General features: G+C 43.1%; 1 long non-coding RNA gene across 1 annotated transcript in view; it reads left to right on the forward strand.

Moving 5' to 3' along the window:
* The first annotated feature begins 9,990 nt into the window (after positions 1-9,990).
* LOC141141564 (uncharacterized) overlaps positions 9,991-25,548 on the forward strand; it is a 70,508-nt gene continuing 54,950 nt past the window's right edge. The window contains exon 1 of the long non-coding RNA XR_012244134.1: positions 9,991-10,210. This is a non-coding gene — a long non-coding RNA (uncharacterized lncRNA). The remainder of the gene's footprint in view (positions 10,211-25,548) is intronic.

The raw sequence follows: 25,548 nt of genomic DNA on the forward strand, positions 1-25,548 counted from the left end.
AATTTAGACAGGAGCCAATTAACCTTCCAGCATGTCTTTGGAGTGTGGGAGGAAACCGGAGTACCCAGAGGAAACCCACACAGGCACAGGGAGAACATACAAACTCCAGACAGGTAGTGTGATAATTGGGATTCGAACCAACGACCTAAGACTTACAGTGAACCTAACACTACCCTTTCCCCCAGGTTGATTATGCTGCTGGCCAAAGTAGGCTACTCCATCCAGACACCCTAGGGCAGAAAGTGTGTTACTGTTGGATCACCAGGAGAAAATAAAGGAAAAAAACCTGTAAAACTAATACAGTCACCACATTCATGGATTGGTAAGCTGCAATATGTAAAATTCAATTAAATCTCATATTAACATGTTATTGTAATTTCAGAAGTTTTTTTTAATATTTTTGAAATATGCAGCTTTCAATAAAATACCTGGAGATTCTGCTATGAAGGTATAGCTGACTGATCTGCAGCCGACATTGCAGCAAGTTTATGACACACGGTGTTTTAACAAACTATCATCCAGATAGGAATAAGATCTACTTTAAAATTTGGCTGAGGCATGTGTGGATCAACAGCTGCAGAAAAGCATGACATACAAGCAGGGATCCCTGAGTGCCGGTTCACACAGGGGCGGCACGACTTGCAGGTCGCCTCAGCGAGGCGACCTGCAAACGACTTCCGAGGCGACTTGCAAAACGACTTCTGTACAGAAGTCTATGTAAGTCGCCCCAAGTCGCCCCCAAAGTAGTACAGGAACCTTTTTCTAAGTCGGAGCGACTTGCGTCGCTCCTATTAGAACAGTTCCGTAGCACAGAACGGGAGGCGACTTGTCAGGCGACTAGGTCGCCTGACAAGTCGCCCCTATGTGAACCGGCACTTAAGCTTTAGCCAAAAGAGCCTCTCATAGCACTGCCCCACTAGCTTTAAATCCAAAGCAGGTGTGTCAAATCATAAGATAGCATTTCCTGATTGCTTGGTTTATGGTTAAAAAAAAGAATACTGGCACACAACTTTTTTTCATAGACACATCCTCAAAACTTTTTACATGCAATTATCCCATTTATAACAGTAGCATCAGTACTTCTTGTGTATTGTTTAATACATTTTTTTTTAAACAACGTTTCTGAAACTGATTTCTGAATCTGAGAGTTTGCCTTAGCGACCTGCCTTAAAGTAGAACTATAGGCAAAACTTTTTAAAAATTTTTAAAAATTACAACATACAACATGTAATAGGCCCTGACCAGGTTTTTGGGCTGGAGCACCCCTCCCCCTCCTCATTACCTCCTATTTAGTGGCCACCAGTGATTAGGATGTATCCCTTTCAGTTCTCCCACATAGAGGAGTTCAGCTCCCATGGTTGAGACAGAGGATCTTCCATTCTATTACTAGTGTAGGACCCACTAATTCGGGGTACTTTGTCGCAGTAAGTGGGCTTAGCACTATATGACCATATAGTGTGACCAAACCCCCGTATTTTTTGAATATGTTCAGGTGTTTTTAACTAGCCCTGCAGGAAATGTCATTCTTGTATGTGTGCGCTGTAAAATATTTTGTACTGTTTGTAGGTCTTACAGCAGCACCATCTTGAATTTAAATGCATTGTATGGTGTGCCCCCCAAATATGTACTTGTATGTTGTAATAGGCCCTGACCAGGTTTTTGGGCTGGAGCACCCCTCCCCCTCCTCATTACCTCCTATTTAGTGGCCACCAGTGAAAGGCGTCCCTCTGGCGGCGTGGCCGCGGGCGGATAAGGGAGAATGCCAATCACCGAATATCACCTGTTAAGATCTCATTATGAGCTAAGCCCTCTTGTGGCAACTGGCAAGCAGCACGCCGCCAGAGGGACGCATTTGGGCTAGTGGGGTTTCCAGGTCTCCTTTCCAGCCAGTCCACCTGCTGTTTGGTTCAACACACAGAGTGACGCTGCAGATCCATGTCCATCTGACCTCCGGTTATTTGATCAAGCTCATTTAGCTTGCTATTCGGTAAGCATGCACTTTAGGTGGTGGAGGATCACTACAATGGGTGTTTTCCTACTCTTTCCCTTTACACATTGATCTCTATGAACGGTGATCAGGGACTTCCTCCCACTGTTTAGTGGACTGTCTGTTCAATTGATTTATGGACTTTGTGTTGTTTATTTGGTTTCACTATAATTTTGTGGTATTGTTAACTTAAATACCAGTGTGTATTGCTCACAATTTCACCCAGGTACAGATTTTATAGTGTTTGTCACATATATTTACACATATGGTTTTAGGGTATAGCACAGTTCCCTTTTCTTTTCTCTATATAATTATGTGGACAGCGCACATTTGAACTGCAGCTTAATAGTTTTCTATATTCTTTTGAGTGCGGTGTTTTTTACGTTTCCATAAAAGAAAGTATGCCATGTCAGTCCTCACCGCTAGGTTTTCATTTAACAACTTCAGTAAAAGACAAAATATGGAATGAAGAATTTATTAATTTATTATCAATACTTCCTTCCAGCAAAAAATTTATTCTGAATGATAAAGAAAAATCTGAAAGTGATGATAGGAGAAGGCCTGTGGTCAGGAATTGTAATAACTGGCTTTAGGCTTTCTGCATTTACGCGAGTACAATTTGCAAAAATATCCGGAACGTAGTGTGGGTTTATTTCACCACATTGACATCATTCTAGAAGCCTAAAAAAATTTTGAAGGATTTGGTTGGTTCATCTATGATGAGCAATTTAGACAAAAATTAGCAGTACACAAAAATTTTTCATGGGGAAGTAAAGATATTAGCTTGTGGTTCAATCTTTTGTTACCACAGAGACCTCCAATGGTGCATCCACTGTCCTTACCAGTTAACAGTCCTTCTACATCTTACAAAAAAGGTATTTGTTTCGCGTTTAATGACGTACACTGTAAGTGGGCTACTAATTGCTGATATAGACACAAGTGTGCATTTTGTTCTGGTCCACACTCAGTGTTGAAATGTTTTAGGAAAATGGCTTTGACTCAAACACAGAGCAAAGAGTCCTTTCTTAAAAGCTCAGTCACTGGTGATCATTCAAAACATGCTGCCATGGTTTGCACACGCATCCAGATCAGCAGACGGCACTCATGCTCTATAAAGGTTTTACAGAAGGTTTTAAGTTACCGTCATTTAACGGAAAGGGTTGTAAAATTGTAAAATACATGAATTCTGTAGATTCTTTGACAAATATTGTCAACTAAATTAAAGTACATAGAATTGCAGGTCCTTTTAAAAATCCACCGTTTTCGGACTTCAGAATATCACCTTTAGGAATATTACCTAAAAAAGAACCTAATAAATTCAGGGTCATTCATTATTTATCTTTTCCTGAAGGTAAGTCCCTTAATGATCAGATTCCTGATGAAATTTGTTCGGTTGAATATGCATCATTTGAAGATGCAATAAAATTGGTAAGAAAATTAGGTCCAAATGCGCTATTGGCTAAAACTGATGTGAAATCTTTTAGACTATTGCCTAGTCACCCAAACTGTTTCAACTCTTTGGGTTTTTATTTTGACCAAAGGTACTATTTTGATTAATGCTTACCGATGGGGTGTTCCTTTTCCTGTCGGTATTTTGAGGCATTTTCAAGTTTCATGGAATGGGCAGTAAGAGAAATTTCAGGATCCCCATATATTTTACATCAGTACCTAAAATGTTCCAAATGAGATGCTTTAAAGTGGATGTAAAGGTGGCTGAAGGCTTTTTACCTTAATGCATTCTATGCATGAAAATAAAAGAACCTTTGGTGTGCAGCTCACCCCTCAGCCCACCCTCCCTAATAGTTGACTAAGCCCAATCTCGATCCAGTAATGTGCAGGAGAGCTAAGGCTATGCATATAGGCTAGTGCTAGGATATACAAATACCTTACTGGTGACCCTAGCATAGGGAAAAAAACTTTCAGTAAAAGGGAGTTTAAAAAGACACACGGCCATTCATTGAAATTGGAAGAGAAGCGGTTTAACCTTAAACTGTGTAGAGGGTTCTTTACTGTCAAAGCGGTAAGCATGTGGAATTCTCTTCCATAAGCAGTGGTACCAGCAGGGAGCATGGATAGTTTCAAAAAAACTAGAAGATGGGCATCTTAACGATCACAACATACAGGTATATGCGATTTACTATTGACATAAACACATGCACACTCACACACCACAGGTTGAACTGGATGGACTGGAGTTTTTTTTCAACCTTACCTTATGTAACTATGTATTGTGCAATACAGGAAAAACAAAGCTGCGCTACTCTCCACAAAAAAGTGCACAACTTATGGGATAAATTAATAGCAGCAGCAACCCATCTCTATTTTTTTGCGTACAATTGCGCAGGTAAGATATATCAACATACCTAAAATACTCATATTGCTTAATTTGGTTGTAAACCCTTACACACCAATTTTACCTACAGGTAAGCCTATAATAAGGCTTACCTGTAGGTACTGGAAAATCTCCTAAACCTGCACGGTTTAGGAGATATTTACCATATACACTTGTGCCAACATCATCGGCGCATGCGCACTAATGAAAGGGCACGATAGTACCGTCTCTATAGGGCCTGTGCCGTGACCGTTGGCTCCCACGCGCGGGAGTGACGTCACGCGACTCCGGCCAGTCACAGAGTCGGAGTTCACAGCCATGGAAGGAAGAGGGTTGAAGATGGACCCGGCCACCAACGGGGACCTCAGGGACATTGTGGGCTTCGTTTACTTCCTCTTTAAGGAGGCTATACATGGACTTGAATTTGGCTGGTTCAGCAGGGTTTTTCCCGAACGATCAGTGCCGCTGGCTATAGCCTGCAACACTGATCAATGTGTTCGGATAGTGGGGAAGGCTTCCCGCCATCAGAATACAATAGCTCAGCAGGACTCATTCTCCTATCCACATCGACTGTGTAGATGGGGGAATGTGGTCATTTAACCCACTAGTTAAACAAAAAAATGATTAATGTATAGCCTTCTTCAGTATATTATCTATTGTAACTAAAGTAGATCTTGTGAAAAGAATAGTGAAACATATCTTGTTGAACATTGTCACCCTCAGGCAAATAGCAAGCATTCATAATAGACAATGTGCCTTCCTCACCCTCCCTGCTGTTTACCTTAACGTGGTTTTAGTTTTGTCTCACTCTCCCATCTTTGTGTATGCAAGAGAACATGGGTGTGACTAGAATATCAAACTTGTAAAAGGCAACTGATCTGTGCTAATGAATACTAAGAGCCACTTCCAGTCAACCTTTCTGCAGAAGTGCTGTGACTGTGTTTTCTTTCATTAAAATTCATGAGCATCAACCATACAAAAAGAAAAACAAAACCAAAACAAAACATTTCTATTACCTCAGTTGGAATATTTATACATTTTTTTTTTTATTGTATATGTATTCCAGAAGGCCGAATTGTGGAAGCTGGCAGCTATTTGTCCTTGTGATGGAGCACACTATTTAACTGGGTCGTGTTCCCTGAATCAATAGTGGTGGAATGTGTAAATGATGGCTATGGACAGTTGGAGGGGGAAACAAATGCCTTCTATGGATTATGAGTACAGTCACCTGAATTACAGGTTACCATGGGCAGTAGGCAATTTTAGTCCAGTAATGTTGATGCTTCTAGCAAAAAGATTGTCTTTGACATACCTCCTAATTTTTGGAAGGAGAAAGAGGGACACCTTTTAGATCAAAAAGGTATGTAGGCACACCTTTTTCTTTTCCCCTCCCCCACCCCCATCCATTTCATGGACCATAAAGAGATGCATACAAAAAAGAAGGGTTAAACTCACTAGTGTATTTTTTTACAGCTCATTTTCCTTTATACTGGCTAACAAATGCAACAATTTAGAGGTTGGATAAAAGGTTTAGTGTATTATAATGCCCTGTACACACGGTCGGACATTGATCGGACATTCCAACAACAAAATCCATGGATTTTTTCCGACGGATGTTGGATCAAACTTGTCTTGCATACACGCGGTCACACAAAGTTGTTGGAAAATCTGATCGTTCTGACGATGACGTAAAACACGTACGTCGGGACTATAAACAGGCAGTAGCCAATAGCTTTTATCTCTTAATTTATTCCGAGCATGCATGGCACTTTGTGCATCAGATTTGTGTACACACGATCGGAACTTCCGACTATTTTGTTTGTCGGAAAATTTTATTGCAAGCTCTCAAACTTTGTGTGTCGGAAATTCCTATGGAAAATGTGTGATGGAGCCTACACACGGTCGAAATTTCCGACAACAAGGTCCTATCACACATTTTCCATTGGAAAATCCTATCGTGTGTACTGGGCATTACACTTTTTTAGTTAAATTCTGCAATTTTTTTTAAAGAGGTCTATACATCAGACCAAAAGAGGAGCACTTAGTGAGGAAAGCTGCCCACAATGGCTGTCATAATCCAGTAGTCCAGCAGGGGATTTGTCCATCTGCACTGTATAGCGTGGATGGAAGAATCTGTTTTTTGTTCAACCTGCAGTGTATGACCGGCCTTCGTTTTAAATAGGGACAGTATCTTCAAAGAAAAGACAGTTGGGACCTATGCTTTTATGTACCTTCAGACCTCAGAAAAATACCATCGGATAGCAGATCTCAGAAAATGTAACTAATTTAGGTTCCTCTAAAGTATAAGCATAACTTACAAAGACCTGCATGCGTAGAATAAAGGTCCAGTGCACCTTAACCCTTTCATGACTAAGCCTATTTTTGAAATTTGGTGTTTACAAGTTAAAGTCCGTATTTTTTGCTAGAAAATTACTTAGAGTTCCCAAACATTATATATATATATATATATATATATATATATATATATATATATATATATATATTTTTTAGCAGAGAATCTAGAGAATAAAATGGAGATTGTTGCAATATTTTATATCACGCGGTATTTGTGCAGCGGTGTTTTAAACGCAAATTTTTGGAAAAGGGACACTTTCATGAATTTAAAAAAATCCAAACAGTAAAGTTACCCCAATTTTTTGTATAATGTGAAAGATGATGTTACGCCGAGTAAATAGATACCAAACATGTCACCCTTTATAATTGCACGCACTCGTGGAATGGCGACAAACTACGGTACCTATGAATTTCCATAGGCGACGCTTTAAATTTTTTTTTACGGTTACCAGGTTTGAGTTACAGAGGAGGTCTAGGGCTAGAATTATTGCTCTCACTCTGACGATCGCGGCGATACCTCACATGTGTGATTTGAACACCGTTTACATATGCGGGCGCGACTTCCGTATGCGTTTTCTTCGCTGCGCGAGTTCGCGGGGATGGGGGTGCTTAAAAAAAAAATTTTTTAAATTTATTTTATTTATTTTTATACTTATAAATTGTGTTTAAAAAAAAAATAATTTTTTTAAAATTTTTATTGCTGTCACAAGGAATGTAAACATCCCTTGTGACAGTAATAGGTGGTGACAAGTACTCTTTATGGAGTGATCGGAGGTCTAAAAGACCCCCGATCCCTCCTTTGCACTTCAAAGTATTCAGATCACCTAAACCTGGTGATTCTGAACACTGTATATTTTTTTTAAAACCGGCGCCATTGGCAGCCGAGTAAACGGGAAGTGACCTCATGACGTCGCTTCCGCGTTTACAATGAGAAGACTGGAACGAAGCCGCCCACAGCTTCGTTCCAGCCCGCCCCCAGCCGCCGAAGGCAGCCGATTGGACACCGGGCCTCCCGATCGCACGGGAGGCCTCATAAGAGCGGCGGGAGGGGGGGATGTCCCCTCCCGCTCCTCCGGTATAACAGCCGAGCGGCTTTTAGCCGCATCGGTTGTTATACTCGGATAGCTGATCGCCCACTGTAAGCAACCGTACCGGGATGATGCCTGCAGCTGTGGGCATCATCCCGGTATAACCCGTGGAAAGCCGAGTACGCACATCTGCGTACGGTCGGCGGGAAGGGGTTAAATTAAAATTTCTGGATGCTGTGGAGTTAGACAACTAGGTACCCCTTTTTCAGTAAATAGCCAGTCAGTCAAAGGCCCCAGCAGATATTAAAAAACTGTCCAGCAAATGCTCATTAATTTTATTGTCATACCTGTAGGCCATTTGGGCACCCCCTGGACATCTAGTGAAGAACCCTAGTAAGCAATCCCTGTGCCCTGGCTTGTTGCTAGGTCACAAAAACAGTTGTTTTTCACTATTGTATTGCTGGGAGTAAGCACCCAACAAGTAATCCACACAACCGGCTTTTGACCAGTTCACCTGCCTGCCTGAACCTCAGGTTAGTCGTACTTGTTCATTTAGCAGTGGTATTACTACTTCCAATAAAATAAGCTTTAGGCTTCTCAAATTATTTAAAAAAACACATATGATCATGACTAGATGTAGTCGATGATGTCAGCCGATTTGACATTCAGCAGGCAGTTGGGGAGCTGTCATTTGTGATCGTGTTTGTGTCAGGAGGTCAGTGGGGCATTATTCATAACATGATTGATGATGGTTCTACATTGCTGGATGATGTGATTAACAATGGATTTATATCACTGGACTTTTTTTGGGGGGGTTAAAGTGGTTGTAAAGGCTCAAGGTTTTTTTACCTTCATGCATTCTGTGTATGAAGGTAAAAAACCTTCTGTGTGCAGCCTCCCCACAATACTTACCTGAGCCCTATCTTCCTCAAGCACTGTGCACAGGAGCCTTGGTTCTCCCGGTTCTCTCCCTCCTCATTGACTAAGACAGCAGTGGGAGCCAATCGCTGCTACTGTCAATCACAGCAAGTAAGCCAATGAGGCAGAGCGACGCTCCATGTGTGATCTACACAGAGAGCCGGCTCGAGAACGAACACGTACGTGTGCCCCCGATAGCAAGCTACTTGCTAAGGGGGAACTCGGTAGGAGGGAGGGGCCTGGAGCCCCACCGGGGGACCCAAGAAGAGGAGGATCAGAGCAGGTAAGTATAACTGCTTTTAATATCACTTTAAAGAAGTACTATTGTTTCCATGGTGTCTGTGTATTTATGTACTTTGTACGTTTTTTGTGAATGAGTAGCAAGTAGTACTATGTCAGGAGGGCCCCCCTGGCAAAGTACCCCGCCCATGTTAAGGGCATGTGGCTTGATATGATTCCTGCTGAACCGGCTGAGATTCAAACGTCTATGGTTGGCCTTAGAGCTTTAAATTCATTTATCCATGTTTCACTGAAGTGAAAAGCACTACTAAGCATAGCTTAAATAGATTGATACCTCAAGCATAGCTCTTCATCTATCTATCTAAAAAAATGATATCCAGATGTTAGGCTGGATGCACATCTGAGTGTAGCGGGAACTTGCTTTCCTGCTTGCTTTCTTTTGCATGTTTTTTGAGTGTTAACGCTTGTTGCACATAGGGCAGCCCATTTACTTGAATGGGCTGCCCTATGTGTGACAAACGCCCCAAAGAAGCTCCAGAACCTTTTTTGGAGTGGACGTTTGGGCCCATTTGTAGTGCATTTCCTGCACTTTTTTTCATGTGCCTTCTACCTGTGCTTGAGGTGCCATTCACAATTAATGGCACCGCAAGCGGCACGCAAATTTGCAGTGCATTCCCGAAACGCGCAGCAGAATATACATCTTCTGTGCATTTTGTCACACGTTACAGAAACTCTAGCTGTGAATGGAGCCTTAAACTTATTTGCTACCATAGGACACTGTGAATATTTTTGTAATGCACCTTTTATATCCAACTACAGGTGGAAAGAGAATATTATCATACAGCTTCTAAATGGCAGCCATTCCCTCTGCAAATGAGGGTCTACCAAGTAACACAGGAATATGAATAATAGATCATAAATGGTTGCATCAATGCAGTGTACCAGATCATATGAATGTGTTCAATAAGAGACAGCTTGGTATATGTCTGTAATCCCTAGACTGCTGCATCCCAAATCACTTGCAATTGTTATAATGCAGTGCCTGTCATGCCTTCAGCAAGTGTTTCTTATGTGCTTTTGTTGTTTGTTGAATATGCTAATGGTAGGTAAAGTAAATTGTAATATCCCCATCTAGTGGCTCTTTTACATACTTAGTATCTGTGAATAATTTACTGAAGATAGGCAGATTGTTGCTTAAAAGCCACCGTAACTTCCCATAATTCCTGTGGGCTTGTCTATGAGGTCTGAGAAACAGCCCCCCAGTACCCATCTTCATCCATGTATCTTCTCCAGAGGACTCCACACCTATTCAGCTGCAATTCAAATGTCAGCCTAATGGAAACATCGCCGGTATGTTTATAACCCCTTTCCCTAGTTAGACTAGTGTGTTAGGACTGTATAAATGTATATATAAGGGGTACCGGTGCAAAGAGTTAAAAACCAAACAAATATATATGGACTTTGCTAATTGTGTATGTCTGCTGCAGTCAAAAAAGGCCACTCTTCTTAAGAGTTGGCTGTAAAACAAGTGTATGTAAGTGGACTGCGCCAACTATTAAATAAATGTTTTTGTGGCCTAATTTTGTGTCTCGCCACTTTTTTTTTTAAACCATGAACAGTAATGCTATATACTAGTGCCACAGTGCCTTATATTATTCATTCCAAAAAAAACCTTGAATTCAGTGATTTAATGTGTGCTCAGGCACTAAAATATATACCATAAATATAAATAAATATCTGTGTACGTTTTCCTAAATCCAAAAACTATGAAACACATATAAGAAGAAAAAAAAATCACGTACCCAAAGACGTGAGATAAAAAACCTTATACCCAATATTAAAGTGAGGACATGTTGTAAACAAACATTTTAAAAAAACATTTAAAAAATATGACACTACTAATAAACAATATATGAAACCATGAAAATATCAATGTATGTCCCAAGTGAAAAGTCCAATACACTCAGTGCAATAAACGTTTCCAAGTGATTAATGGATTTCAGTTTAAATAGCCACAATCTGAATAACCACTGTGAGTGATCAACCGCCTCCTATTGTTCAGTTTTTTAGTTGTGCAGCTAAATTCCACCCATATGTGCATCCACCACTGCTTATAAATTGGCCACTCACCAAAAAAAGGTGAATATGCGCCTTTGGTTTATTAATTGGATAACCACTCCAAACCATGGATCACTTAGCAACCTCTTCAGACTGTGTGTTAGCAGATAAGGTCTCCAGCTCTCATGGAAAAAAAACAGGCATCATGGTGTAGTATATTAAAACTTGTTTATTTAAAACTATAAAAAAAGACTATTGCACTCACATATTATTGTGCCCGTGAGCCGGCACCAAGCTGTTCCAGCCGTGTGTGTGGGGACCGAGATGTTGGTGTGCGTTCCCCTGTGTAATTCCATGCGTTCCAAACCTCGCTCTCACTAGGCAGGAAATGGCATCAAAAACTCCCAGCAGCCTCTACGCGTTTCGCACACATTGATTGCGTCAAACAAAATTAGGACACAAAAACATTTATTTAATAGTTGGCGCAGTCCACTTATATACACTTGTTAAGACTGTATGTTTTGCATATTGTGTATACTGATTATATGTTATTTCCTTTATTTAAGTTTTACTCTAACTTCCCTGCAATAAAAGTTGAAAAAAGGACCTTGCGTCTGCCTCAGTGAGTTGTTAAGGGAGGAGAGTTAGCTGTCTAATTATACCACGTATAGTGAGGGCAGAACAGTAAAATGGCGGATCCAAACAGGCTTGCACATAGCCAGTAAAATGGTGGCTCCAAACAGGCTTGCACACAGAAGCCCAGTGAAACAGCAGCCTTTGACAGGTTTCCACATTGCAAGAGAAAAAGTCAGAGCCATTAGAGACAAGGTCTCAAGTCTCGGTTAGCTCCAGGAGCTCAAAGAGGTAAATGAGCAGCGACTTGGTCGCTATCGCCCACACAAAAGCAGAAGCTGCAAAAGTAAAGGCTGCCTTTGCTGAAAAAGAGATGCAAATGAAATTAGAGAAGCTACGCATAGAAGCTGTGTTAGAGAAATTGGCTGCAGAGAAGGAAGCAGCGGCAGCAGTATCTGAGGCAGAGATCTTATGCCGCGTACACACGGTCGGACTTTTCACCTGCAAAAGTCCGACGGACGCCGCCGGACCAAGTCCGGCGGACAATCCGACCGTGTGTGGTCTCCATCGGACTTCCGACGGACCGTTTCGGGCGGAAATCCGACGTACTTTAGATTTGAAGCCTGCTTCAAATCTTTACGTCGTACCTCCGCCGGACTCAGTTCCTGACGGAAAGCCCGTTCGTCTGTATGCTAGTCCGAAGGACCAGATACGACGGAGGAGCAGGTTACTGCATCTCGCGCTCGCTGCAATAGGAAAAACTAATTTTCCCATTGCGGCGAGCGCGGGGGGCATCCCAGGCGCTTAGGTCTGGAACTTTAAGGAGAACCCCCTACGCCGAAAAACCGGCGTGGGGGTCCCCCCAATATCCATACCAGACCCCGATCCGAGCACGCAGCCCGGCCGGTCAGGAAAGGGGGTGGGGACGAACGAGCGCCCCCCCCTCCTGAACCGTACCAGGCCGCATGCCCTCAACATGGGGGGGTGCTTTGGGGGAGGGGGCGCCTTGCGGTGCCCCCCCCCACCACAAAGCACCTTGTCCCCATGTTGATGAGGACAAGGGCCTCTTCCCGACAACCCTGGCCGTTGGTTGTCGGGGTCTGCGGGCGGGGGGCTTATCGGAATCCGGGAGCCCCCTATAATAAGAGGGCCCCCAGATCCCGGCCCCCCCACCCTATGTGAATGAGTATGGGGTACATGGTACCCCTACCCATTCACCTAGGTAAAAAGTGTCAATAATAAAACACAACACAGGTTTTTAAAATAATTTATTAAACAGCTCCGGGGGGGGGTCTTCTTCCGTCTTCGGGGGTCCCTCTGGTTCATCTTCTCCCGGCGTCCGGTTGGTTCTTCTCCGCTCTCCGGCCTCTTCTCCCGGTGTCCCAGGTCTTAGGCCGGCCCCTCCGCTGTCTTCAGGTAGCTCTATTGCCAGCGGAGGTCCGGACTTCTGGGCTTCTTGGCTTCTTGGCTTCTTGTGTTCTCTTCTCTTCTCTTCCCCCAGATGTTGACACGACGCTCTCTCCGGCTGGACTGGTCTCTGAGGGCTGCGTTGTGACTTATATAGGCGGAGACCCCGCCCCCATATGATGTCACAGTCCCTGGGCATGCTGGGACTGTGACGTTTTAGGGGGCGTGGTCGGCGTAGGGGGTTCCCCTTAAAGTTCCATACCAGACCTAAGGGCCTGCGACGGGGCTCGCAAGGTTTCAATCTCGCCAAAAAAAGCGGCGAGATTGAATTCCTTTTCTAGTCCCGTCGTACCCAAGTCACGTTCAAAATGAACGGACTTGTCCGTATGTGGGAAAGTCCGTTCATTCTGAAAGTCCGGCGGAAGTCCGTCGGAAAGACCGGATTCCGGAAAGTCCGGCCGTGTGTAGGCAAGTCCGGCCGTTCAGAAAGTCCGGCGGTAGTCCGCCGGAAGTCTGGCGGCAAGTACGTCGGACCTAGCTTTCTAGAAAGTCCGACCGTGTGTATGCGGCATTAGAGGAACTTACCAACCCCACCAGTGAGAGACTCAGCAACATACTTAAGATTAAACCTGATCATCATGACAATTTGCAGTGTACTTCAGCCTATGTGCTGCAACATGCCAAGCCAGATGACTGCCTGCATTCAGCTCCAAGAGCAGAGTCGCCTAGGGCTGAAACAACTAATCGATTAATCGACAACTAATCGATTATGAAAATAGTTGTCAACTATTTTCATAATCGATTAATCGGCCAGCCGATTAGTTGACCTGCATACAGAATGCAATATTTGTTTACACATCAGGAAATACAGCGCAGCACACATACAGCTCAGTACACTGTCCATACATGTCAGTAAGTGCCTGAGAACTTGTGAATGTGAATGTGTGAGGAGCAATGCCTCATGGAACCTGTAGTCCTGGGCAGGAAGTGAGTGGGTGTAAAGGCAGAAGTTTTTTACCTTGTTATAGGGGCACACTATACTATAATTTGTAGCTTGCTATTGGGGCACTCTGAAGGCAGGGAGGAGCCAGAAGCATCGGTGAGGAACCCCAGAAGAGAAGAATCTGGGCTGCTCTGTGCAAAACCATTACACAGAGCAGGTAAGTATAACATGTTTGTTGTTTAAAAAAAAAAATACTTTAAAGACTGTGCAGGGAAGATCAGCATCTGGACCCAGAGAAGGTGAAGGCTGATATACTGGAGGTAATAGAAGGCATTACAATTACATTTAAAGTAAACTTTTACATGGAGGCAAACTTGGAGGTAAACTTTTTACATGGATCGCTGTACGCGATCTTGCATGATAAAAGCAACAGTTCAGTTGCTAGCTCAGCCTTCTTCGACACCTTTAAAATTGAGGGAGCCAGCTCTTCATACTCATTCAAGACTTGTACGGGTGTGAGTGAAGAAACCGGGAGAAGGGCCATTGGTTACCAAATCAAATCCATTGACGGCCAAACATCCCTGCCTTTGCCAACGTTAATCGAGTGCACTCAGTTGCCAACTGAAAGAGGGGAGATCCCTACACCTGAAGTGGCGTTCCATCACAGACATCTAAAGAGCATAGCACATCTTATCCCTGTCAGCCCTTCCTTCTTTGAGCTGGCTGCTCAGCTGTCTAATTGCCAGCTCTTATCTCTACACAGTGACTCACTTGTTGATATCCTGCTCGTCAGTCCTGCTTACTTAAGCCATCCAGCACAGATGATCTCTGCCTTTGCCTTGGTCAACATCACAGAATCTCCTGCACTCCTGTTAAACACTTGCTTGGCTGACATTCCTTCTGGCTCCAGATCCTGCTTGCTGTTCCACTACGCTGATTCTGGGCTTCCTGACTTTCTGGCTTGTCTGACTATCCGTTCCGGTTACCGAACTTTGACTATGTTTGACTATATTTGTTCTATTTACTTTTATTATTAAACAAGTGTAATTTAACTGTACTTCTGTCTCGCTCTGATTCATGGTTTCTGACAATCCCTACGCTTGATCCCCAGGCTCAGATAGCGCTCCTGCTTGGGAGAGATATCATCAGAGTTCACAAGGTGAGAAAACAAATCAATGGTCCCCACAATTCTCCTTACGCTCAGAAGCTGGACCCAGGATGGGTCATTATAGGCGATGTTTGCCTAGGACATGCTCAAAAACCAACCAGTGTGAACTCTCCTTTTACAAGGACATTAGAGAATGGGTGTCCATCCCTTTTCCAACCTTGCCCCAACAGATTCACCATAAAAGAGAAACCTGTGAGTGTCATACATTCCAACCTTTACACTAGCAATTTTCCCTGCAAGAAGACAAAGATCAAGTTGGGATGCTCAGTTTTCCAAAAGACAAAAGACCACAAAATTGCCCTATCTGTTGAAGATCATATCTTCTTGAAGATAATGGAACAGGGATTTTACAGAAATTATTCAAACAGCTGGGTAGCACCCCTGCCTTTCAAAACACAGAGACCGTGTCTCCCTAACAACAGACTACAGCCTTTAAAACGCTTTTCTTCTCTCAGGTGCAATTTTCAAAGGAAACCAGAAATGAGTAAGATGTTTGAAGACAGCCATGCAGAGGTGGCCCCACGACTGAAACAGAAAGAAGAGAGCTAGTACCTACTCCAAGAAGCCAGGGAAAATCCGAGTAGTATTTGACTTCAGCTCCCAGTATGAAGGAATCTCTCTCAACGACGTCCTCGTAAATGGACCAGATCTCAACAACACACTTGTTGGCGTTCTCATCAATTCTGCAAAGAAGCCATTGCCATAGTTGTTGACATACAACAAATGTTTCACAGTTTTCAAGTCAAGGAAGAACACAGGAACTTTCTGAGATTTTTCTAGTTTAGGGATAACAACCCCACTAAAGACATTGTAGAATAGCGCATGAAAGTGCATGTTTTTGGCAATAGCCCATCCCCTGCTGTTGCTGTCTATGGACTTAAGCTATCTGCCCAAGAAGGTGAAAAAGACTATGGGCAAGATTTTAGACAGTTCATTGAGAGAGACTTTTATGTAGATGATGGCCTGAAGTCACTACCATCGCCTGAGGCTGCAATCAGTCTACTTAAGAGGACCCAGACCACACTTGCCTGTTCAAACCTTAGGTTGCATAAGATAGCTTCAAACAGCAAGGCTGTTATGGAGGCCTTCCCCTCTCAAGATCACGCCAGTGAATTGAAAGACCTAGACTTGGCAACAGACTCACTACCCATGCAGCGCAGCCTAGGACTCAATTGGGATCTATAGTCTGACACCCTCACCTTCCAGGTCAACCAGGAGCCAAAGCCTTTTACACAGCGAGGTGTCTTGTCTACAATAAACAGTCTGTATGACCCACTTGGGTTTGCAGCACCAGTGACCATCCAAGGTAAGATGCTGCTCAGAGGGCTTACTGCAGACACATGTGATTGGGATTCTCCATTTCCCCCTGAGAAAGAGACATTATGGGTAACATGGAGAGACTCTTTAATCACTTCAGCCCTGGACCATTTGGCTGGCAAAAGACCAGAGCACTTTTTGCGATTCAGCACTGCGTCGCTTTAACTGACAATTGCGCGGTCGTGCGACGTGGATCCCAAACAAAATTGACGTCCTTTTTTCCCCACAAATAGAGCTTTCTTTTGGTGGTATTTCATCACCTCTGCGGTTTTTATTTTTTGTGCTATAAACAAAAAAAACAACAATTTTGAAAAAAACGCATTATTTTTTACTTTTTTCTATAATAGATATCCCCAAAAAATATATAAAAAAAATTTTTTGCCCTCAGTTTAGGCCAATACGTATTCTTCTACATATTTTTGGTAAAAAAAATCGCAATAAGCTTTTATTAATTGGTTTGCGCAAAAGCTATAGCGTCTACAAAATAGGGGATTGTTTTTTGGTATTTTTATTTAGTAACTTTTTTTTTTTACTTGTAATGGTGGCGAACAGCAATTTTTATCATGATTGCGACATTATGGCGGACAGATCGGACACTTTTGGCGCTATTTTGGGACCATTCACATTTATACAGCAATCACTGCAATTAAAAATGCATTGATTACTGTGTAAATGTGACTGGCAGTGAAGGGGTTAACCACTAGGGGGCGCTGTAGGGGTTAAATGTGTCCTAGGGAGTAAATCTAACTGTGGGGGGGATGGGCTATGTGTGACACTACACTGATAACCGCTCCCTGTGGAATGGTGATCAGTGTCCTGTCACTAGGCAGAACGGGAAAATGCTTGTTTACATCAGCATTTCCCCCTTCTTCCTCTCCATGAGACGATTGCGGGTATCCCCGCAACATCGAGCCGCGGGACCCGCGATCACACTTACGCAGCTCGCGGCGGCACGGTCACTGGCGCGGCGCACACGCCTGCAAGCCACTTCTTGAAGGGCAATGTACAGGTACGTTAATGTGCCTGTACATGCGCTTCTGCCGACGTATATCTGCGTGAGACGGTCGGCAAGCTGTTAAAGGCATTATTCAACTTACACATACATAGGCCATATGCTCACATTTCCCCTGCAGAAGTTCAGTACAAAAGCTATGTGTATTCTGTGATTCTTCAGTAAAGGCAATAGCTGCGGTAGTCTACTTTAAGTCAGTGGACATCAAAGGTCAAGTCTATATTGGATTTGTAATGGGTAAGGCCAAGCTAGCACCATGTCCTGAGACCACCACATCAAGATTAGAACTTTGTGCTGCTGTTCTAGCAGTGGAGCTAGCAGAACTGATTACATCTGAAATAGTGTAGAACTTGAGGACACAGAGTTTTATATGGACAGCAAGGTAGTGCTAGGCTACATTTACAACGAGAACAGGAGATTTTATGTCTATGTACACAACAGAGTCCTGAGGATCAGGAAGTTGACACAGCCTACTCAGTGGCATTATGTCTCAACGGATCATAACCCAGCAGATCATGCTACAAGGGCTGTGCCAGCATCCCGCCTTAGAGATATTACATGGCTCACAGGACCACTCTTCCTGTACAAACCAGTGCCTAGAGCTCCTGAAAAAGGCACATATGTGCTGATGGAGCCTTAATCTGATGCAGAAATCTGCCATCAGGTTTCTGCATTACACACAACAGTTTCTAACAAATTGTTGGGATCCAAGTGCTTTCATAGATTCTCCACTTCGAAGTCTTTACACAGAGCTATAGCTTGCTTAATTCGTATAGCCAGATCTTTTAAAGCCACACCTACAGGATCAAGACATTGCAAAGGTTGGCACTATTGTCGCAAGGCATATACAGTGGGTGAGCTCACACAGGCAAAAAATGTTATCTTCCATTGTGTCTAACAGAAGACTTATGCACCAACACTGGAATGCCTTCAAAATCTCAAGATTGTTCCAAAAAACTGTCCTCTAAGGAAACCAGGGGCAGATCCAGGAGGGGGGCAACGGGTCAATTGCCCCCCCCGAAAATATCACCGACTGCAGTCCCGACTGAGTCTCCCTCTCTCACATCAGTATAATTAGCCGATCAGCGGCGCTGAGAGAGAGACTGTGTGTTGTGTGATTACCTCGCGCTGAACGTGGAGAAGATAGAGGGAGGAGCTGTGTGGAGCTGCGCCGCTGGCTAGTGTTCCCTGCACTGGTTGCTAACGCCTGGGCCGCCTGGCGTGTAGCAACCAGTGACGTCAGTCACATCAGAGGCTGGAGCCGCTGCTGTGGAGGAGGAGAGATCCAGCATTCATAGTGGAGCCTTCTTCGTTCTCCGCCCCTGCATGAAAGTGTTGGCTCCACCCACCTCCTCCCTCCATCTTCTCCACAGCATGGCGTGAACACAGGAAGAAGCAGTGACTGTGTGTCACTGTCATCTGATGCTGCCGGCTGCACCTGCTAACGGATCCTGCTAATCTCCATTGCTCCTGCATGTGAGCCCCTCCCCCCCACCAGAGCACCAAAATAATTTTTAAAAGTGAGTCAAAGAATTAATGAATGTGCAAAATACTTCCATTATTTATGGAAAGCAAATTCTGCCCTTTTAGTCTTGTTCAATTTAAACCCCTTCAGCTCCGGAAAGTTTTACCCCCCCCCCCCCCCATGAACAGGCCATTTTTTGCGATACTGCGTTGTGTTACTGTAACTGACTGACAATTGCGCAGTCATGCAACACTGTTCCCAAGTAAAATTGATGCCTTTTCTTTTCCACTAATAGCACTTTCTTTTGGTGATATTTTATATTTTATGATATAAGCAAACCGACAATTTTGAAAAGAAAACAATATTTTTTACATTTTTGCTATTAAAAAAAAGTCTTCCTCAATTTAGGCCAATATGTATTCTGCTACATATGTTTGGTAAAAAAATCCCAATAAATGTATATTTGCACAAAAGTTATCGCATCTATAAAATAGGGGATAGATTTACGGCATTTTTATTAATTTTTTTCTAGTAATGGCAGCAATCAGTGATTTTTTTTTTACGGGACTACAACATTGTAGCGGACAGATCGGGCATCTATCTGACACTTTTAGGGGACCAGTGACACTAATACAGTGATCAATGCTAAAAATATGCACTGTCACTGTACTAATGACACTGGCTGGGAAGGGTTAACATCAGGGGTGATCAAAAGGTTAACTGTGTCCCTAGGGGGTGCTTGCTAACTGTGTGGGGATGGACTCACTAGATGAACAGAGTGACCTGTGTTCCTGGTTAGCAGGAACACAAGATCACTCTGTTCATCTCTGACAGAATGGCGATCTGCCTTGTTTACAACAGCAGACCACTGTTCCATTCCTGTGGGGAGCGATTGCAGGTGGCTGGCAGATATCACTTCTGCCGGACTCGCTGATTGGCTCCCCCTCTGGCCAATCAGCACGCATGCCTTTGCTGGCTATTGCACAAAATGGTGTACAGGTACACCTTATTTTCTGGCAGTGCCCCTCCCGAGACTAGACTCTGGATCCGCCCCTGAAGGAAACTCGATCCCTTTGTAGACAGTAAAGGGCTGTTGAAAGTTGGAGGGCGCATTTCCAATGCAAGATTTGAAAGTGGTGAAAGCAATCCAGTAGTAATCCCAAGTCACCATATTGCTTCCTTACTTGTGGAACATTACTACGTACAGACTAAGCACCAAGGGCGTTTGTTCATGGAAGGAGCCTTACGTGCAGCTAGACTCTGGATAGTGTCGTAAGCTTCATGGCATGTTTCAAACTCAGAAAATGGCTAACCTCCCTGCAGACCGACTCAGCACAGAACCTCCCTTTACAAATGTCGGTCTCGATGTGTTTGGGCCCTGGGCTGTCATCATACAGCAAACTAGAGGAGGCAGTGCTAACAGCAAACGTTGGGCTGTCATGTTCACTTGCATGTGCATCAGAGCTGTGCACATAGAAGTTATTGAGCCCTTAGACACATCCAGCTTTATAAATGCCCTCCGGTGGTTCATTTCTATTAGAGGCCCTGTCAAACATATCTGCTCTGATAGAGGTACCAACTTTATCGGAGCTTGCAAAGAACTGAATATCATTTACATAGTTACATAGTAGGTGAGGTTGAAAAAAAAACACAAGTCCATCAAGTCCAACCCATGTGTGTGATTATATGTCAGTATTACATTGTATATCCCTGTATGTTGCGGTCGTTCAGGTGCTTATCTAATAGTTTCCTGAAACTATCAATGCCCCCCGCTGAGACCACCACCTCTGGAAGGGAATTCCACATACTTGCCACTCTTACAGTAGAACCCTCTACGTAGTTTAAGGTTAAAACTCTTTTCTTCTAATTTTAATGAGTGGCCACGAGTCTTGTTAAACTCCCTTCTGTGAAAAAGTTTTATCCCTATTGTGGGGTCACCAGTATGGTATTTGTAAATTGAAATCATATCCCCTCTCAAGTTTCTCTTCTCCAGAGAGAATACGTTCAGTGCTCGCAACCTTTCTTCATAACTAATATCCTCCAGACCCTTTATTAGCTTTGTTGCCCTTCTTTGTACTCGCTCCATTTCCAGTACATCCTTCCTGAGGACTGGTGCCCAGAACTGGACAGCATACTCTAGGTGCGGACGAACCAGAGTCTTGTAGAGTGGGAGAATTATAGTTTTATCTCTGGAGTTGATCCCCTTTTAATGCATGCCAATATTCTGTTTGCTTTGTTAGCAGCAGCTTGGAATTGCATGCCATTGCTGAGCCTATCATCTACTAGGACCCCCAGCTCCTTTTCCATCCTAGATTCCCCCAGAGGTTCTCTCCCCAGTGTATAGATTGCATTCATATTTTTGCAACCCAAATGCATTATTTTACATTTTTCTACATTGAACCTCATTTGCCATGTAGTTGCCCACCCCATTAATTTGTTCAGATCTTTTTGCAAGGTTTCCACATCCTGCGGAAAAGTTATTGCCCTGCTTAGCTTAGTATCGTCTGCAAATACAGAGTTTGAACTGTTTATCCCATCCTCCAGGTCGTTTATGAACAAATTAAATTGGTCCCAGCACAGGACCCTGGGGGACCCCACTACCCACCACTGACCATTCTGAGTCCTCCCCACTTATTACCACCCTCTGAACTCGCCCTTGTAGCCAGTTTTCAATCCATGTACTCACCCTATGGTCCATGCCAACGGACCTTATTTTGTACAGTAAACAATTATGGGGAACTATGTCAAATGCTTTTGCAAAATCCAGATACACCACGTCTACGGGCCTTTCTTTATCTAGAGGGCAACTCACCTCCTCATAGAAGGTTAACAGATTGGTTTGGCAAGACCGATTCTTCATGAATCCATGCTGATTACTGCTAATGATACCGTTTTCATTACTAAAATCTTGTATATAGTCCCTTATCATCCCCTCCAAGAGTTTACATACTATTGATGTTAGGCTAACTGGTCCGTAATTCCCAGGGATGTATTTTGGGCTCTTTTGAAATATTGGTGCTACATTGGCTTTTCTCCAATCGGCTGGTACCATTCCAGTCAGTAGACCGTAAAAATTAGGAACGATGGTCTGGCAATTACTTGACTGAGTTCCCTAATTACCCTCAGGTGCAAGCCTGCAAGCCATCTGGTCCTGGTGGTTTATTAATGTTAAGTTTCCCAAGTCTCATTTTAATTCTGTCCTCTGTTAACCATGGAGGTGCTTCCTGTGATTTGTCATGAGGATAAACCCTGCAGTTTTGGTTACTGAAGCCCCCGATTCCCTCGTGAAGACTGAGGAGAAGAATAAATTCAATACCTTCGCCATTTCCCCATCCTTTGTAACCAGATGTCCTTCCTCATTCTTTATGGGGCCAATATGGTCTCTCCTCCCTTTTTTACTGTTTACATACTTAAAGAATTTCTTGGGATTTTTTTTTGCTCTCCTCCGCTATGTGTCTTTCATGTTCTATCTTAGCCGTCCTTTTTGCACCTTTACATTTCTTGTTGCATTTTTTATAAAGTCTGAGTGCTGATGATGATCCCTCAACCTTGTATTTTTTGAAGGCCTTCTCTTTTGCTTTTATATGCATTTTTACATTGGGGTTAAGCCATCCAGGACTTTTGTTCGCTCTTTTAACTTTATTACCCAATGGGATGCATTGGCTAATGCCCTTATTTAATAAGCTCTTAAAGCAAACCCATCTCTCCTCTGTGTTATTTGTTCCTAAGATTTTATCCCAATTTATGCCTTCTAGCTAAGCTCGTAGTTTAGGGAAGTTGGCTCTTTTGAAATTCAGTGTCTTTGTATTCCCCTTATGTTTCCTATTTGTGTGATTTATACTGAAGCCAATTGACCTGTGATCGCTGTTACCTAAATTGCCCCGTATTTATCACATCCATGATCAGGTTTGTATTGTTGGTAATCAGTAGATCCAGTAACGTTTTATTCCTAGTTGGTGCGTCTACCATCTGGCCCATAAAATTGTCCTGCAAGACATTTAGGAACTGGCGAGCCTTAGATGAATGCACGGTTCCCTTCACCCAGTCTATGTCTGGATAGTTAAATTCCCCCATGATGATAACACTTCCCATCCTTGCTGCTAATCCAAATTGTGATAGGAGATCTGTCTCCCCTTCCTCCCTCAGGTTAGGGGGCCTATAGCATACTCCCAGTATTATTTTCCCCTTAGCTTCATCCCTTTGGAGCTCTACCCATAAGGATTCCACCTCCTCCCTAGCTCCCTTAGGCCTCATGTACAATGCTACTACTAAATGGACGTTTAGGCCTCATGTACATTGCTGCTGCTAAACGGATGTTCAGAGGCAGTTGGACACTTTTTTCAACTGCCCCTGAACTCATTCAATGTTATCTTATATGTACATGTACACAAGTTCATTTACTGTCATTTTTAGGCAGTTGCTTTTATAGGCCTTTTTTTGAAGGCAAAAAAATGAGTTCAGACACCGAATTTTCTGACGTTTCAGACGCCAAATGCGGCTAAACGTGGTTACCCGCGTTTAGCCGTGTTTCGTTTAAAGGCGTTTTTCGTTTTTGCCCATTTAGAAAGAAAAAAAAAAAAAAGATTTATTTTTTTCATTTTTTTTAGAAACGCTTCTAAACGCAAACGCCGCTAAATGCAGCTAAACGCGGCATGTAAATGCAGCATACACAGCACATTCCGACAACAAAATCCATGTTTTTTTTCCGACGGATGTTGGTTCAAACTTGTCTTGCATACACACGGTCACACAAATTCCGAAAGTCAAGAACGTGGTGACGTACAACATGTACGACGAGCCAAGAAAAATTAAGTCCAATAGCCAGTGCGGCTCTTCTGCTTGATTCCGAGCATGCGTGGAATTTTGTGCGTCGGAATTGTGTACACACGCTCGGAATTTCCGACAACGGGTTTTGTTGTTGGAAAATTTGAGATCCAGATCTCAAATTTTGTTTGTCAGAAATTCCGGAAAATGTCCGATGGAGCCTACGCACGGTTGGAATTTCTGACAACAAGCTCCCATCGAACATTTCCCGACAGAAAATCCGACCGTGTTTACGCGTCATTAGTGATGTCATCTCTCACATTCACTTGTACATCCTTTTCAAACCTTGACAGAGAATGTGTAGAGTGATACCTTTCAGCACAGGGTTGTATATGGACATTTAACCCACCACACGCTTCCCATATGGGAGGTACTTGGGAGCGCATGGTTGGCATAGCTCGAAGAATCCTAAACTTAATATTTCTACAGTTAGGAACTTCATGGCTCACACACGAAACACTGGCAACCTTCATGGCTGAAGTACCAGCTATAATTAACACCAGACCCCTGACGTCAATACCCAATGACCCAGAAGATCCTTTCTTGCTCACCCCTTCCTCTTTGCTTACCCAGAAATTTGGTGTAACCACAGCTCCTCCTATCGACTTTGACACTAAAGACCTACACAGATGCCAGTGGAGATGAGTGCAAGCCTTGGTGGACATCTTCTGGAACAAGTGCTAGAAGCAGTACCTATCCAATCTACAGATAAGAAACAAATGGCAAGACAACAAACCTAACTTGGAACCTGGCACCGTTGTTCTTGTGAAAGACTCTCAGTCAAGGAGAAACGAATGGCCCTTGGGCCTGATAACCCAAGTGTTTCCAAGCAAAGATGGGAAAGTCAGGAAAGTTGAGGTTAAGGTCATTAGGCAAGACAAGCCTAAACTTTTCCTAAGACCTGCGTCCGAACTAATTTTATTACTCTCCCCAGAGGGACCATCATAATTGGTATCCATGGGATACGAGACAGGAAGTGTCATGCCTTCAGCAAGTGTTTCTTATGTGCTTTAATTGTTGAATATGCTAATGGTATGTAAAGTAAATTGTAATATTGCCATCTAGTGGCTTTTACATACTTAGTATCTGTGAATAATTTACTGAAGATAGGCAAATTGTTGCTTAAAAGCCACCATAGCTTCCTATAATTCCTGTGGGCTTGTCCATGAGGTCTGAGAGACAGCCCCCAGTAGCCATCTTCCATCTTCATCCATGTATCTTCGCCAAAGGACTTCACACCTATTCAGCTACAATTCTAATGTCAGCCTAACTGAAACATCGCCGGTGTGTTTATAACCCCTTTCCCTAGTTAGACTAGTGTGTTAGGACTGTATATTTTGTATATTGTGTATACTACTTGTATGTTATTTCCTTTATGTTAGTTTTACTCTAACTTCCCTTCAATAAAAGTTAAAAAAAGGACCTTGCGCCTGCCTCATTGAGTTGTTGGCAAACATCGATCCAGCAAACATTGCATCCAGCTTCTGTAAGGCAGAACATCAATTCAAGTATTCCGCTGGGAATATTGATATAATACACCTCATATAGCAACATGCAATTAAAAAAACTGTTATTTGCATTCAGCTTCTGTGTAGCAGCCACTCCCTCTGGAAAAGGGAGTCTGCCAGGTGACACAGGAATATGAAGAGATCATAGGATGTTGCATCAATCCAATCCAATAAATCACATGAATATCTTACAATAAAATATGTGGTATGCCATGAGACACTTTATTACGTGTATAATAATCCATAAAAAGCTTGATCCCAACTCACATAACAACGATTGTACAATATCTCTGTAATACACATACCCTTATTTGTTAGTGGGAGAAAGGCTGCTCAAAGCATCACAAGCAGTTCTATACAGCATATATAATTCATTTATGGGAGCTCCATCATTTATTAATAAGCATATCTCA

Source organism: Aquarana catesbeiana, linkage group LG04, assembly GCF_042186555.1.
Source record: "Aquarana catesbeiana isolate 2022-GZ linkage group LG04, ASM4218655v1, whole genome shotgun sequence".
Classification (NCBI taxonomy): domain Eukaryota; kingdom Metazoa; phylum Chordata; class Amphibia; order Anura; family Ranidae; genus Aquarana; species Aquarana catesbeiana.